This window comes from Nerophis ophidion, linkage group LG07 (assembly GCF_033978795.1).
Source record: "Nerophis ophidion isolate RoL-2023_Sa linkage group LG07, RoL_Noph_v1.0, whole genome shotgun sequence".
Taxonomy (NCBI): Eukaryota; Metazoa; Chordata; class Actinopteri; order Syngnathiformes; family Syngnathidae; genus Nerophis; species Nerophis ophidion.
The window spans coordinates 43,262,247-43,278,154 of record NC_084617.1 but is presented as its reverse complement, the minus strand read 5'-3'; positions in this window follow the sequence as shown (position 1 = coordinate 43,278,154).

Below are 15,908 nucleotides of genomic sequence, written 5' to 3'. Positions count from 1 at the left end.
CTGAGAGATTTGAGCAGGGTACAAACACATGACCAACACTTTTACGACCAACCGGAAACTTAGCAACCAGGCTAGCAACGCACCTCCTTTACGGCAGTTGTCGCAACGTTCTTAAAGCAACCGCGGCACATACATATATATACAATATATCCCCCTTTTTTAACTTTTGCTTTTCTTTCTTTGTAAACAAAGCAAAATCACACTTTATATGTATGTTCTGCCCCAGTTATTATGATTACTCTATTTAGTGTATGTTTATTGCTAAGTCATTTCAATTGGTTCTGCTAAGTGAGCTGTACCTATAAGAAACGCGTAGGTAGGTCACGTGTTTAGACTCCGGAAACATTTCAAACTGGTGCGCACAACTCCACTTCACTCCCCTTGTTTCTCAGCAAACAACTATTACACCTTATGCTGTTCGTGGCATCGTTGGTATGTACCTATCTTTAATGTTTATAGTACACAATGAATCATACTTAGCTGTGAAATGTGTGAGTTTAACGATGTTAGACGATATCTGATTTCATCACTTGTTCACGTCAGCTAACTTTCATTTGTCGTCATCTGCCTCCATCTAGTGGACGTTTGTTGTACTGTTACTTAAGACAATTTACCAGTAAACAGCAGAATGCTCATTTGTCACTTGTATTTAATAATTATAACAATACATACAGTAAAGTGTGACAAAGTTAAACTTAGATTTAATTCAAATGGAATACTTGATAATCTGTGGTCTGTGATATGACATTATTAAGTTCATTTAATTCAGGCTTTATATGTCCAATGTTTGTGTCCTAGAGTTTCACACTTTCAATTGTCAATAAACCTGGCCTCCATCAGTCAACCTGGTGTTCAGAGTTTTGATGAGCGGAAGGTGTTGAACTTACTGCCTTCGTGTACAAGTGTGCTTAAGGAAGGCAGGATAGTGAAACAACAGCTTCATCGCATAAGGTAACACAGTTACACGCTGAGCATACATCATGGATTCAAAGGAGCCGTCGCTGAAGGCTAGATCCTACACATCAGGCTCCACAAAATCATCTGCAGGGAATGCTGCAGCTTTAGCCCGTGCCAACGCAGAGGTAGCAAAAGCACGACTGAACTTTGCAGAAAAAGACATGATCCTAGCAATGGAAAAAGCCCAATTAGAAACACGAATGATGAAACTGTCCCTCGAAAGAGATGCAGCTGTAGCTGAAGCGGAGGCTGAGGCCCTAGAAGCAGCGCTCAGCATGGATGGCAGTGTGCGAAGTAGCAGGAAGTTCCCACTTCAACAGATTCCCTATGACCCTCTAGAGCGGACCAGAGAATATGTCACTGATCAGTCAAAGGAACATTCGTCTGTAGCATTAGAAAAATACGCTCAGGATGGTGCTCGTGAGCGATGCACACTATCCAACGCCCCTCTTCACCCCTTCATTCAGGACAGTGTTGGTCAGCTACACACACATTCAACCCCGGCACTGCATCCACATCCTCATTTTCCATCTCAAAATGAAAGCAGCCATCTATGTTTAGACCCAGCACCAAGTAACTATCACCATACTCTCCAGTCCATAGCAGTAGAGAGGCCAGCTGCTTCCAACATCACACCAACAGCAGCAAGTAGAGTAACTGTAAATCAGCCACAACCCTCTATGACCACGTCTCTACCCTTCAAGAATACTCAAGGTTATCATAACCAACAGGGATCAAGTAAAAATGGTTTTCAGTATCCAGACACATCCAATAACACTCCTCATAATGCTCATCATGACAGATCAGATATGAATGATGTTATCAGATATTTTGCTCGACGCGAACTGGTTACTACATGTATGACCCAATTCAACGATTAGCCGGAGAGTTACAGTGCTTGGCAACAATCCTTTCAAAATGCAGTAAAAGGACTTCATCTAACATGCAGCGAGGAAATGGATTTGCTGGTCAAGTGGCTTTGGAAAGAGTCAGGAGAACATGCAAAACGTATTCGAGCTGTCAACGCTAGCCAACCTCAAAGAGGACTTCAGATGATATGGGACAGACTGGACGCATGCTACGGAGCCCCTGAAGTAGTCGAAGAGGCACTTTTCCAACGCATCAGCAACTTCCCCAAAATCACCTACAAGGACTATGCAAAACTTCATGAGCTCAGTGACCTTCTTATGGAACTGCAGGCGGCCAAGACAGATGGAACTCTTCCCGGCCTTCACTACCTCGACACAGCCAGAGGAATAAGTCCTCTTGTCCAGAAGTTGCCCTCTAGTCTGCAAGAGAAATGGCTGTCTGTTGGGTCCAATTACAAAGAACACTTTCGAGTCTCATTCCCTCCTTTTGAAGTATTTGTGGACTTTATTTTCCATCAGGCTAAAATCAGAAATGACCCTAGTTTCAACGTTACTGTTCAAGCCGACTTTGCAAAGACAGACAAGACCTTTAGAACAACCAAACCAAGAGAAATATCAGTCCACAAGATGGAAGTATCTCCTACAGAACACAGTGCTGAAACTGAAAACCCCGAACGTCAGTGCCCAATTCATAAAAAACCCCACCTTCTGAGGAAATGTCCAGCTTTCCGAGATAAACCCATAGAAGAAAGGAAAGAATTCCTCAGAGAACACAAGATATGCTTTAAATGTTGCACGTCTTCAAAACACATGGCTAGAGACTGCAAGTATACAGCCACATGCACTTAATGTGGGAGTGACAAACATAACTCTGCTCTCCATCCAGGACCAGCACCACAGACAGAGGAGCCATACCCCTCTTCAAAGCATGGTGGGGAGCCAACATTTTCAGAAGTTGCCAGCAGCTGCACTACAGTCTGTGGTGGTGATCAAAGTGACAGGTCATGCTCTAAAATCTGTTTGGTTAGAATCTACCCCGTCAACCGTCAAGAAAAGGCAATAAAGGTCTACGCTATCATTGACGAACACAGCAACAGATCCTTAGCCCGGTCTGAGTTCTTCGACACTTTCAAAGTCCAAGGATCCCCCTCTCCATACTCTCTCCAAACCTGTTCGGGAGTAACAGAAACCATGGGTAGAAGAGCTACAGGTTACCAGATCGAATCCATGGACAGGAAAGTCAGTCTTCCTCTACCAAGTCTGGTTGAATGCAACGACATCCCTAACAACAGGTCAGAGATCCCAACTCCCAATGCTGCATCTAATCACCCCCACCTGAAGTCTATTGCTCAATTCATCCCAGAGCTCGAACAGAGAACACCCATTCTGCTTTTCCTAGGCCGAGACATTATCGCAGCTCACAAAGTTCGCAAACAGTTGAACGGCCCTCGAGATGCTCCTTATGCACAGAAACTCGACCTGGGGTGGGTGATAGTTGGTAATGTCTGCTTGGGAGGTGTGCAGAAGCCAGACAGTGTAAATGCCTTCTATACCCAGGCAACAGAACGGAAACGCCCCTCCATCTTTCAACCATGCCCAAACATCCTGCAGGTGAAAGAGAGGTGCAGTCAGTTTCAGTACAAAGACTATCCTAAGACACAGACAACTGGGATTCTGACATGCAGTCGAGAAGCTGAAGAGTTGGGCTCCACAGTGTTTCAGCAGACAAGGGATGATGACAAAGTTGCTCCATCAAGTGAGGACATTTCTTTCTTGAAAATCATGAGAGACAATTTAAAGAAAGATAAAAACAACAGCTGGGTAGCTCCGCTGCCTTTCAAGTCACTAAGGCGTCGTCTCCCCGATAACAAAGTACAGGCCTTAAATCGACTTTCATCACTGACACGGAGTCTTGAAAGGAAGCCTGCATTAAAACAACATTTTCTCACCTTCATGGAAAATATGTTTCAGAAAAATAATGCAGAAGTAGCACCTCCTCTGAAGGGAGGCGAAGAGCGCTGGTATCTTCCAACCTTTGGTGTGTATCACCCGAAGAAGCCTGGAAACATTCGCATTGTGTTTGACTCAAGTGCTCAGCATGGAGGAGTGTCATTAAACAATGTCTTGTTGACTGGGCTCGACCTCAACAACAGCCTGCTTGGGGTACTTCTCAGGTTCCGCAAAGAAGCTGTAGCAGTAACAGCGGACATTGAACAGATGTTCTACTGCTTCCTCGTCAGGGAAGAGGACCGTAACTTCTTGAGGTTCCTGTGGTTCCGGGATAATGACCCATCCAAAGACATTATTGACTACCGCATGAGGGTCCACGTCTTCGGCAACAGCCCCTCCCCCGCAGTGGCTATCTACTGTCTCCGGAAGAGCACAGAGTTTGGAGACCCTGACGTCAAACAGTTCGTCAATCGGGACTTTTACGTGGACGACGGCTTGAAATCCTTCTCTTCTGTAGAAGCAGCAGTGGACCTACTCAAGAGAACGCAAAACACTCTCTTAGCATCAAACTTGCGATTGCATAAAATTGCCTCAAACAGGAGAGACGTAATGGAGGCCTTCCCATCCCGTGATCACGCCAGCGACTTCAAAGAGCTGGATCTTGGTGCTGATGATCTTCCAATGCAACGCAGTCTCGGTCTCAACTTGGATTTGATGTCCGACACCTTCATCTTCAAGGTGGGCAATGAAGAGAAACCCTTCACCCGCCGAGGCATCCTGTCTACTGTTAATGGCATCTACGATCCTCTTGGATTTATCGCCCCAGTCACTATTCAAGGCAAATCCATCTTACGAGAGCTTACAAGAGATCACGGCGACTGGGACTCTCCCCTCCCACAAGACATGAAACAGACATGGGTCACATGGCGATCCTCTCTAGAAGATCTGGGAAGTCTCCAGGTACCTCGGACATATGCAGAACCTTCTCTGGCAGGAATGTTGCGATGAGAGCTATGTGTCTTTTGTGACGCCTCTACAAAGGCAATCGCTGCTGTAGCCTATCTCAGGCTAACAGATACAGAGGGTACCATCCATGTAGGGTTTGCTATGGGAAAGGCTAAGTTGGCCCCCCTTAACGAACATACGGTGCCGAGGCTTGAGCTTTGCGCAGCTGTCCTTGCTGTAGAACTGTCAGAGCTCATCACTTCAGAAATTGACACACAACTGGATGAGACCATCTTTTACAGCGACAGTAAGGTAGTACTCGGTTACATCAAGAATGAGACCAGACGCTTCTACGTGTACGTCAGCCACCGAGTACTAAGGATAAGAAGGTCGTCTCGCCCTGAACAGTGGCAACATGTGCCAACAGAACTCAACCCGGCAGATATCGCTACAAGGTCTGTTACAGCTGCACGTCTCACAGATACCAGCTGGCTGTGTGGACCCCTATTTCTGAAAGAGGAATTGAAAAAACAGTCTGAAGAAGACAACTTTGAGCTAGTTGACCCTTCATCAGATCCAGACATCCGTCCGCTAGTGTCAACAATGAGCACGACCCTGTCAAGCAGACTACTTGGATCTCAACGCTTCTCCAAGTTTTCAAGTTGGCCGACCCATGCAGTCGGTCATCTTATCCATATTGCTCGCCGCTTCCAGAGGAACCCTGCAACCAAAGACAATGTTTGCAAAGACTCCGGTCTCCGTCACGCGGCGATCTCTACAAACGAACTCTTACAGTCTGAGCAAATCATCATCTGCACTGTTCAACGGGAGATCTACGCTGAAGAGTACACCTGTCTGCAGAAGGAGGAAAGTATTTCTAAAGACAGCCCCCTCAAAGCCCTCGATCCTTTCATTGATAATGACGGTCTTCTGAGAGTTGGAGGTCGTATCAAAGAAGCTCAACTTCAGCAACAAGAGAAAACCCCCATCATTATTCCCGGCAGTCATCATGTAGCAATACTCTTGATCCGACACCATCATGAGAAAACCCAACATCAAGGGCGACTGTTCACCGAGGGTGCCATACGCAGTGCCGGATTCTGGATAGTTGGTGGAAAAAGACGGGTGAGCAGTGTGATTCATGCATGTGTAGTATGTCGTAAACTACGAGGACCCCGTCAGACACAGAAGATGGCCGACCTTCCGGAAGATCGCCTCTCTACTGAACCTCCATTCACAAATGTTGGCTTGGATGTGTTCGGACCGTGGGCAGTGTCTTCACGACGTACAAGAGGTGGCTTCGCTCAGAGTAAACGGTGGGCAGTGTTATTTACCTGCATGAGTGTTCGAGCTGTCCACATCGAGGTAATAGAATCTCTAGACACGTCAAGCTTCATCAACGCTCTTCGGCATTTCCTTGCTGTTCGGGGCCCTGTGAAGCTCATTCGTTCAGACCGAAGAACTAACTTTGTCAGCGCGTGCAAAGAGCTGAAGATCTCCTCAAACATCATTAATGCTTCGGTTGAGAAGTATCTCTTGGATCAAGGATGTGAATGGAAGTTCAACGCTCCTCATGCCTCTCATATGGGTGGTTCCTGGGAGAGGATGATTGGAGTAGCACGAAGGATTCTGGACTCCATGTTCCTCCAGCTAGGAGCTTCACGACTCACTCACGAAGCACTCACTACACTTATGGCAGAGGTTGCTGCAATCATTAATGCCAGACTGTCTACTGACCCGGACGACCCCCTCATCCTTACTCCAGCAACCCTCCTCACCCAAAAAGTGAGTCTTCCTTCTGCCCCAGTCGGTGATTGGATCAAAGACCTTCACAAGTCCCAGTGGCGCCAAGTCCAACATCTTGCCCAAACTTTCTGGAATAGATGGAAGAGACAATACCTTGCATCACTTCAACCACGGAGAAAGTGGACGGCCTCCACCCCAGACCTTCAGCTTGGGAGTATTGACCTTCTCAAAGACAACCAGCTTGCAAGAAACGAGTGGCCTCTGGGCTTGATTACTCAAGTCTTTCCAAGCAAAAGTGGTAAGGCGCGGCAAGTGGAGATCAAGGTCTACAGGAAAGATGGGACTAAACTCTTCCTGCGTCCCATTTCTGAGACAGTCCTCCTTCTTGCTCCTGATAAGGAACAATAAGAGCTGTATGGACATTTAGGTGGTGACATTTTAAAATGCCAGGCGGGGAGTGTTCTGCCCCAGTTATTAAGATTACTCTATTTAGCGTATGTTTATTGCTAAGTCATTTCAATTGGTTCTGCTAAGTGAGCTGTACCTATAAGAAACGCGTAGGTAGGTCACGTGTTTAGACTCCGGAAACATTTCAAACTGGTGCGCACAACTCCACTTCACTCCTCGTGTTTCTCAGCAAACAACTATTACACCTTATGCTGTTCGTGGCATCGTTGGTATGTACCTATCTTTAATGTTTATAGTACACAATGAATCATACTTAGCTGTGAAATGTGTGAGTTTAACGATGTTAGACGATATCTGATTTCATCACTTGTTCACGTCAGCTAACTTTCATTTGTCGTCATCTGCCTCCATCTAGTGGACGTTTGTTGTACTGTTACTTAAGACAATTTACCGGCAAACAGCTGAATGCTCATTTGTCAATTGTATTTAATAATTATTACAATACATACAGTAAAGTGTGACAAAGTTAAACTTAGATTTAATTCAAATGGAATACTTGATAATCTGTGGTCTGTGATTTGACATTATTAAGTTAATTTAATTCAGGCATTTACATGACAATGTTTGTGTCCTACAGTTTCACCCTTTCAATTGTCAATAAACCTGGCCTCCATCAGTCAACCTGGTGTTCAGCGTTTTAATGAGCGGAAGGTGTTGAGCTTACTGCCTTCGTGTACAAGTGTGCTTAAGGAGGGCAGGATATATATATGTATATATATATATATATATATATATATATATATATATATATATATATATATATATATATATATACATATACATATATATATATATATATATATATATATATATATATATATATATATATATATATATATAGGGATGATACTCGAAACCGGTTTTCCCGGTTGTTCGATAGGAAAAGAACCGAGTCCTCGGACTCGAACCACTTTTTGATAACCGGTACCCGTTATCGAGACCACTATAGTAAAGAAAAAGAGTTGGTTCTTTATTTGAATCCGTCCCGACCAGAAATGCTCCCTGAGACATCACAAGAAACGACGTCACAAAGCTCAGTCATTAGGAGCAGATAGCGAAAGCAGGAAAACAACGGACGGGAAAAAGCGCTCCAAGGTGTAATAAAGTTCAAAACAAAAGACACAATCCAATGAATAACTTTACTGAGAGATTTGAGCAGGGTACAAACACATGACCAACACTTTTACGAAGGCGCTATCTTCTTGTCTCGGAACATAGATTTCGCATTGAGCCACATTTGACTAACTGCACTAGAGCAAGCCCGGTCACAGGCAATTACAGAGCCTGCTAGCCTGGGTATGGAGTCAGTTAAGTTAGAACTAGCCAGCGCCAGGCTGGATGATCCCTGTACACATAGCAATTTTCGTAGAATAATACACAACTCACAAAATGTTTTTTCTGCTATGACTATGACTACGTCAGAGTTAGACATGCGTTCTACTGAGGTGGCAAATTATGATGCGTTCAATTTATCGCAGCACCAAGTAGACAATCTGAAAATTACCGTCATATCAATTCCTAGATATGGTCGTAATTATTTTAAGTACACTGCGCATAATAAACGCAACATTATTAATATTGCTACTAATTTTAGCAACAACTCCTTAAAACACCCCACTACCTATAATATGGGCTTTCTAAACATCAGATCTTTGTCTCCCAAAACATTATTAGTTAATGAGGTCATTAGAGACAACAACCTTAACGTCATCGGTCTTAGTGAAACCCGGCTTAAACCAGACGACTTTTTTGCGATAAATGAGGCATCCCCTCCTAACTATACGAATGCGCATACTGCCCGTTCCCTTAAAAGGGGAGGGGGGGGGTCGCACTAATATACAACGAAAACTTTAACTTTAGTCCTAACTTAAATAATAAATATAAATCGGTTGAGGTGCTTTCTATGAAGTCTGCCACACCTCTGCCTCTGTGCCTGGCCGTTATCTACCGCCCCCCCAGGGCCCTATTCAGACTTTATTTGTGAATTCTCAGTTTGTTGCTGATCTAGTGACACACGCCGATAATATAATTATAATGAGGGACTTTAATATCCATATGAATACCCCATTGGACCCACCGTGCGTGGCGCTCCAGACTATAATTGATAGCTGTGGTCTTACACAAATAATAAATGAACCGACGCATCGCAGCGGTAATACGATAAACCTAGTGCTTGTCAGAGGTATCACCGTTTCCAAAGTTATGATACTCCCGTATACTAAAGTAATGTCCGATCATTACCTTATAAAATTCGAAGTTCAAACTCATGTTCGGCAAGTTAATAATAATAAAAACTGCTATAGCAGCCGCAACATTAATGCTGCCACAACGACAATTCTTGCTGACCTACTGCCCTCGGTAATGGCACCGTTCCCAAAGTATGTGGTCTCTATTGATAACCTCACTAACAACTTTAACAACGCCCTGCGCGAAACCATTGATAGTATAGCACCGCTGAAGTTAAAAAAGGCTCCAAAAAGGCGTACGCCATGGTTTACTGAAGAAACTAGAGCTCAGAAATTATTATGTAAAAAGCTGGAACGCAAATGGTGCATGACTAAACTTGAGGTGCACCATCAAGCATGGAGTGATAGTTTAATAACTTATAAACGCATGCTTACCTTAGCTAAAACTAATTATTACTCAAATCTCATCCGCATTAATAAAAACGATCCAAAATTTTGGTTTAGTACAGTAGCATCGCTAACCCAACAAGGGACTCCTTCCAGTAGCTCCACCCATTCGGCAGATGACTTTATTAAGTTCTTTAATAAGAAAATTGAACTTATTAGAAAGGAGATTAAAGACAATGCGTCCCAGCTACAACTGGGTTATAGTAACACAGATACGACTGTATATACGGCGGTTACTGCAAATATCCAAAATAGTTTCTCTCGTTTTGATGAAATAACACTAGAAGAATTGTTACAACGTGTAAATGGAATAAAACAAACAACATGTTTACTTGACCCACTTCCTGGGAAACTTATCGAGGAGCTTTTTGTATTATTAGGTCCATCAGTGCTAAATATTATAAACTTATCACTTTCCTCGGGCACTGTTCCCCTAGCATTCAAAAAAGCGGTTATTTATCCTCTCCTTAAAAGACCTAGCCTCGATCCTGACCTCATGGTAAACTACCGACCGGTGTCTCACCTTCCCTTTATTTCGAAAATCCTCAAAAAAATTGTTGCAGAGCAGCTAAATGAACACCTAGCGTTTAACAATCTATGTGAAACCTTTCAATCCGGTTTCAGGGCAAATCACTCGACTGAGACAGCCCTCGCAAAATTGACTAATGATCTATTGCTAACGATGGACTCTGATGCGTCATCTATGTTGCTGCTCCTCGATCTTAGCGCTGCTTTCGATACCGTCGATCATAATATTTTATTAGAGCGTATCAAAACACGAATTGGTATGTCAGACTCAGCCCTGTCTTGGTTTAACTCTTATCTTACTGATAGGATGCAGTGCGTCTCCCATAACAGTGTGACCTCGGACTATGTTAAGGTAACGTGTGGAGTTCCCCAGGGTTCGGTCCTTGGCCCTGTACTCTTCAGCATCTACATGCTGCCGCTAGGTGACGTCATACGCAAATACGGTATTAGCTTTCACTGCTATGCTGATGACACCCAACTCTACATGCCCTTAAAGCTGACCAACACGCCGGACTGTAGTCAGTTGGAAGCGTGTCTTAATGAAATTAAACAATGGATGTCCGCTAACTTTCTGCAACTTAACGCCCAAAAAACGGAAATGCTGATTATCGGTCCTGCTAGACACCGACCTCTATTTAATAATACAACTTTAACATTTTACAACCAAATAATAAAACAAGGTGACTCGGTAAAAAATCTGGGTATTATCTTCGACCCAACTCTCTCCTTTGAGTCACACATTAAAAGCGTTACTAAAACAGCCTTCTTTCATCTCCGTAATATCGCTAAAATTCGCTCCATTTTGTCCACTAAAGACACCAAGATCATTATCCATGCGTTTGTTACGTCTCGTCTCGATTACTGTAACGTATTATTTTCGGGTCTCCCCCTGTCTAGCATTAAAAGATTACAGTTGGTACAAAATGCGGCTGCTAGACTTTTGACAAGAACAAGAAAGTTTGATCATATTACGCCTGTACTGGCTCACCTGCACTGGCTTCCTGTGCACTTAAGATGTGACTTTAAGGTTTTACTACTTACGTATAAAATACTACACGGTCTAGCTCCAGCCTATCTTGCCGATTGTATTGTACCATATGTCCCGGCAAGAAATCTGTGTTCAAAAGACTCCGGCTTATTAGTGATTCCTAGAGCCCCAAAAAAGTCTGCGGGCTATAGGGCGTTTTCTGTTCGGGCTCCAGTACTCTGGAATGCCCTCCCGGTAACAGTTCGAGATGCTACCTCAGTAGAAGCATTTAAGTCTCACCTTAAAACTCATCTGTATAGTCTAGCCTTTAAATAGACCTCCTTTTTAGACCAGTTGATCTGCCGCTTCTTTTCTTTCTCCTATGTCCCCCCTCCCTTGTGGAGGGGGTCCGGTCCGATGACCATGGATGAAGTACTGGCTGTCCAGAGTCGAGACCCAGGATGGACCACTCGTCGGGACCCAGGATGGACCGCTTGCCTGTATCGATAGGGGACATCTCTACGCTGCAGACCCGCCCGCTTTAGATGGTCTCCTGTGGACGGGACTCTCGCTGCTGTCTTGGATCCGCTTTGAACTGAACTCTCGCGGCTGTGTTGGAGCCACTATGGATTGAACTTTCGCAGTATCATGTTGGACCCGCTCGACATCCATTGCTTTCGGTCCCCTAGAGGGGGGGGGTTGCCCACATCTGAGGTCCTCTCCAAGGTTTCTCATAGTCAGCATTGTCGCTGGCGTCCCACTGAATGTGAATTCTCCCTGCCCACTGGGTGTGAGTTTTCCTTGCCCTTTTGTGGGTTCTTCCGAGGATGTTGTAGTCGTAATGATTTGTGCAGTCCTTTGAGACATTTGTGATTTGGGGGTATATAAATAAACATTGATTGATTGATTGATACGACCAACCGGAAACTTAGCAACTAGGCTAGCAAAGCACCTCTTTGGCAGTTGTCGCAACGTTCTTAAACCAACCGCGGCACATACATATATATACAATATATCCCCCTTTTTTAACTTTTGCTTTTCTTTCTTTGTATACAAAGCAAAATCACACTGTATATGTGTTGTCAGTCTAATTATAAATAATGCAGACGAGGCGTGTTGGCTGAGTTCTTGACGTTTACTGCCGGGTGACGACATGCAACAACACTTTATGGGGCTACCGCGCATGCTCGTCACTCCCGTTGCATGCTGTGTAGTGTAGTTGTTATATTCCCTAGCTCATAAAGAAATAATGTTAACTCAATAAAGTGTATTTCTATATTTAGCTTTAACTTTTCATATTTTAGCATTGTAACCACATTCGCAAACAACTTTTCTCTTCATAGAATTTTCTTTCAATAAATAAATAAAGTGCAAAAATGTCAAAGCATCATAACATGTTATGATGCTCGACATCCATTGCTTTCGTCCTCTCCAAGGTTCTCATAGTCATCATTGTCACCGACGTCCCACTGGGTGTGAGTTTTCCTTGCCCTTATGTGGGCCTACCGAGGATGTCGTAGTGGTTTGTGTTGTGGTTTGTGCAGCCCTTTGAGACACTTGTGATTTAGGGCTGTATAAGTAAACATTGATTGATTGATTGATAACAAACAGTTACGTATGTCAAATAGTAGCAGAAGTGCACTTTTTGGAGAGCTGTATTATTTTCAGTTTTGTGCCCAAGGGACTGATTTTATTTAACACTATATTATTATTTATATACCTATAGTGATCACAGAGACAGGTTGTTTTTGTGTTACTGTATGTATTTGTTTTTCTGAAAAATCCCACTTAATATACTTTGGGTAACAACAGTCAATATTTATTTATTTTATTTTATTTTTTTAGGGGGGTAACAGTCAATATTTATTAGATTTTATTATTTTCCTATATAATAAAAGTGAGCTTTTGTTAAACCAATTATTGTTGGTTTTTTTCCATGTACAACAACCTATCTAGACTCGATAAGAGAATCGATAAGGAATCGGTTCGATAAGAGGATTCGATAATAGGCTCGAACTCGATAATTTCTTATCAAACATCATCCCTACATAAATATATATATATATATATATATATATATATATATATATATACATATATACATATATATATATATATATATATATATGTATATATATATGTATGTATGTATATGTATACAAACCCCGTTTCCATATGATTTGGGAAATTGAGTTAGATGTAAATATAAATGGAATACAAAGTATTTGGGAAAGGGCATGTTCACCACTGTGTTACATCACATTTTCTTTTAACAACACTTAATAAACGTTTGGGAACTGAGGAAACTAATTGTTGAAGCTTTGAAAGTGGAATTCTTTACCATTCTTGCTTGATGTACAGCTTAAGTTGTTCAACAGTCCGGGGTCTTGTTGTCGTATTTTACGTTTCATAATGCGCCACACATTTTCGATGGGAGACATGTCTGGACTGCAGGCGGGCCAGGAAAGTACCCGCACTCTTTTACTACAAAGCCACGCAGTTGTAACACGTGCTGAATGTGGCTTGGCATTGTCTTGTTGAAATAAGCAGGGGCGTCCGTGATAACGTTGCTTGGATGACAACATATGTTGCTCCAAAACCTGTATGTACCTTTCAGCATTAATGGTGCCTCCACAGATGTGTAAGTTACCCATGCCTTGGGGACTAATACACCCCCATACCATCACAGATGCTGGCTTTTGAACTTTGCCCCTATAACAATCCGGATGGTTATTTTCTTCTTTGTTTCGGAGGACACCATGTCCACAGTTTCCAAATATAATTTGAAATTCAGACTCGTCAGACCACAGAGCACTTTTCCACTTTGCATCAGTCCATCTTAGATGACCTCGGGCCCAGCGAAGCCGGCGGCGTTTCTGGGTGTTGTTGATAAATGGCTTTCACTTTGCATAGTAGAGTTTTAACTTGCACTTACAGATGTAGTGACCAACTGTAGTTACTGACAGTGGTTTTATGTAGTGTTCCTGAGCCCATGTGGGGATATCTTTTACACACTGATGTCGGTTTTTGATGCAGTACCGCCTGAGGGATCAAAAGTCCGTAATATCATCGCTTACGTGCAGTGATTTCTCCAGATTCTCTGAACCTTTTGATGATTTTACGGACCGTAGATGTTCCATCCATCCATCCATTTTCTACCGCTTATTCCCTTTTTGGGGTCGCGGGGCCGTAGATGTTAAAATCCCTAAATTCCTTGCAATAGCTCGTTAGGAAATGTTGTTCTAAAACTGTTCGACAATTTGCTTACAAATTGGTGACACTCGCCCTATCCTTGTTTGTGAATTACTTAGCATTTCATGGAAGCTGCTTTTATACCCAATTGTGCCACCCACCTGTTCCCAATTACCCTGCACACCTGTGGGATGTTCAAAATAAGTGTTTGATGAGCATTCCTCAACTTTATGAGTATTTATTGCCACCTTTCCCGACTTCTTTGTCACGTGTTGCTGGCATCAAATTCTAAAGTTAATGATTATTTGTAAAAAAAAAACATGTTTATCAGTTTGAACATCAAATATGTTGTCTTTGTAGCATATTCAACTGAATATGGGTTGAAAAGGATTTGCAAATCATTGTATTCCGTTTATATTTACATCTAACACAATTCCCCAACTCATATGGAAACGGGGTTTGTATACATATATGTATATATATAAAATTGTATGTATACATTATAGCAGTGGTTCTCAACCTTTTTTCAGTGATGTACCCCCTCTGAACATTTTTTTAATTCAAGTACCCCCTAATCAGAGCATAGCATTTTTGGTTGAAAAAAAGAGATAAAGAAGTAAAATACCGCACTATGTCATCTGTTTCTGATTTATTAGATTGCATAACAGTGCAAAATATTGCTCATTTGTAGTGGTCTTTCTTGAACTATTTGGAAAAAAATATATACAAATAACTAAAAAGTTGTTGAAAAATAAACAAGTGATTCAATTATAAATACAGCTTTCTACACACAGAAGTAATCATCAACTTAAAGTGCCCTCTTTGGGGATTGTAATAGAGATCAATCTGGATTCATGAAATTAATTCTAAACATTTTGTCTCAAAAAAATAAATCTTTAACATCAATATTTATGGAACATGTCCACAAAAAAATCTAGCTGTCAACACTGAATATTGCATTGTTGCATTTCTTTTCACAGTTTATGAACTTACATTCATATTTTGTTGAAGTATTATTCAATAAATATATTTATAAAGGATTTGTGAATTGTTGGTATTTTTAGAATATTCAAAACAAATCTCACGTACCCCTTGGCAAACCTTCAAGTACCCCCAGGGGTACACATACCCCCATTTGAGAACCACTGCATTATAGTGTCTTCAAAGTGTGCATTTTTTACATAGGGGACGTCGTTTTAGATCTATTTATTAGTGTGTATTTTTTACATAAATAGGGACTTTCATCGAGGCTAAAACCAATTATTTATATGTACAGGATTTCTTATGGGGAACTCTGCTTCACATTGCAAACGTTTTGTTTTATGAGCAATGTTCAAGAAAATCGTAAATCAGGATTCCACTATAATTTGAAAAAAATATGAAAAATTATCTGTCAAAAGAACACCTATTAAAGCTAAAACGACTTTTGTCAATGTACGATTAATTACGATAAATCATGAGTTAACGACGGACGAAACGTGATTAATGGAGATGAAATATCTGACTCTCCAGTTTGGAGAGTCATTGCTATGACTCATCCTTCCTACATACAGAAGACATATGCACGTTCAGCAGTGTTCATCACACTTTGCGTATTTGTGACTCAGCCAAGGAAAACATGTGAAATCCAAAGTGAGAAAAGAAACAAGGTAG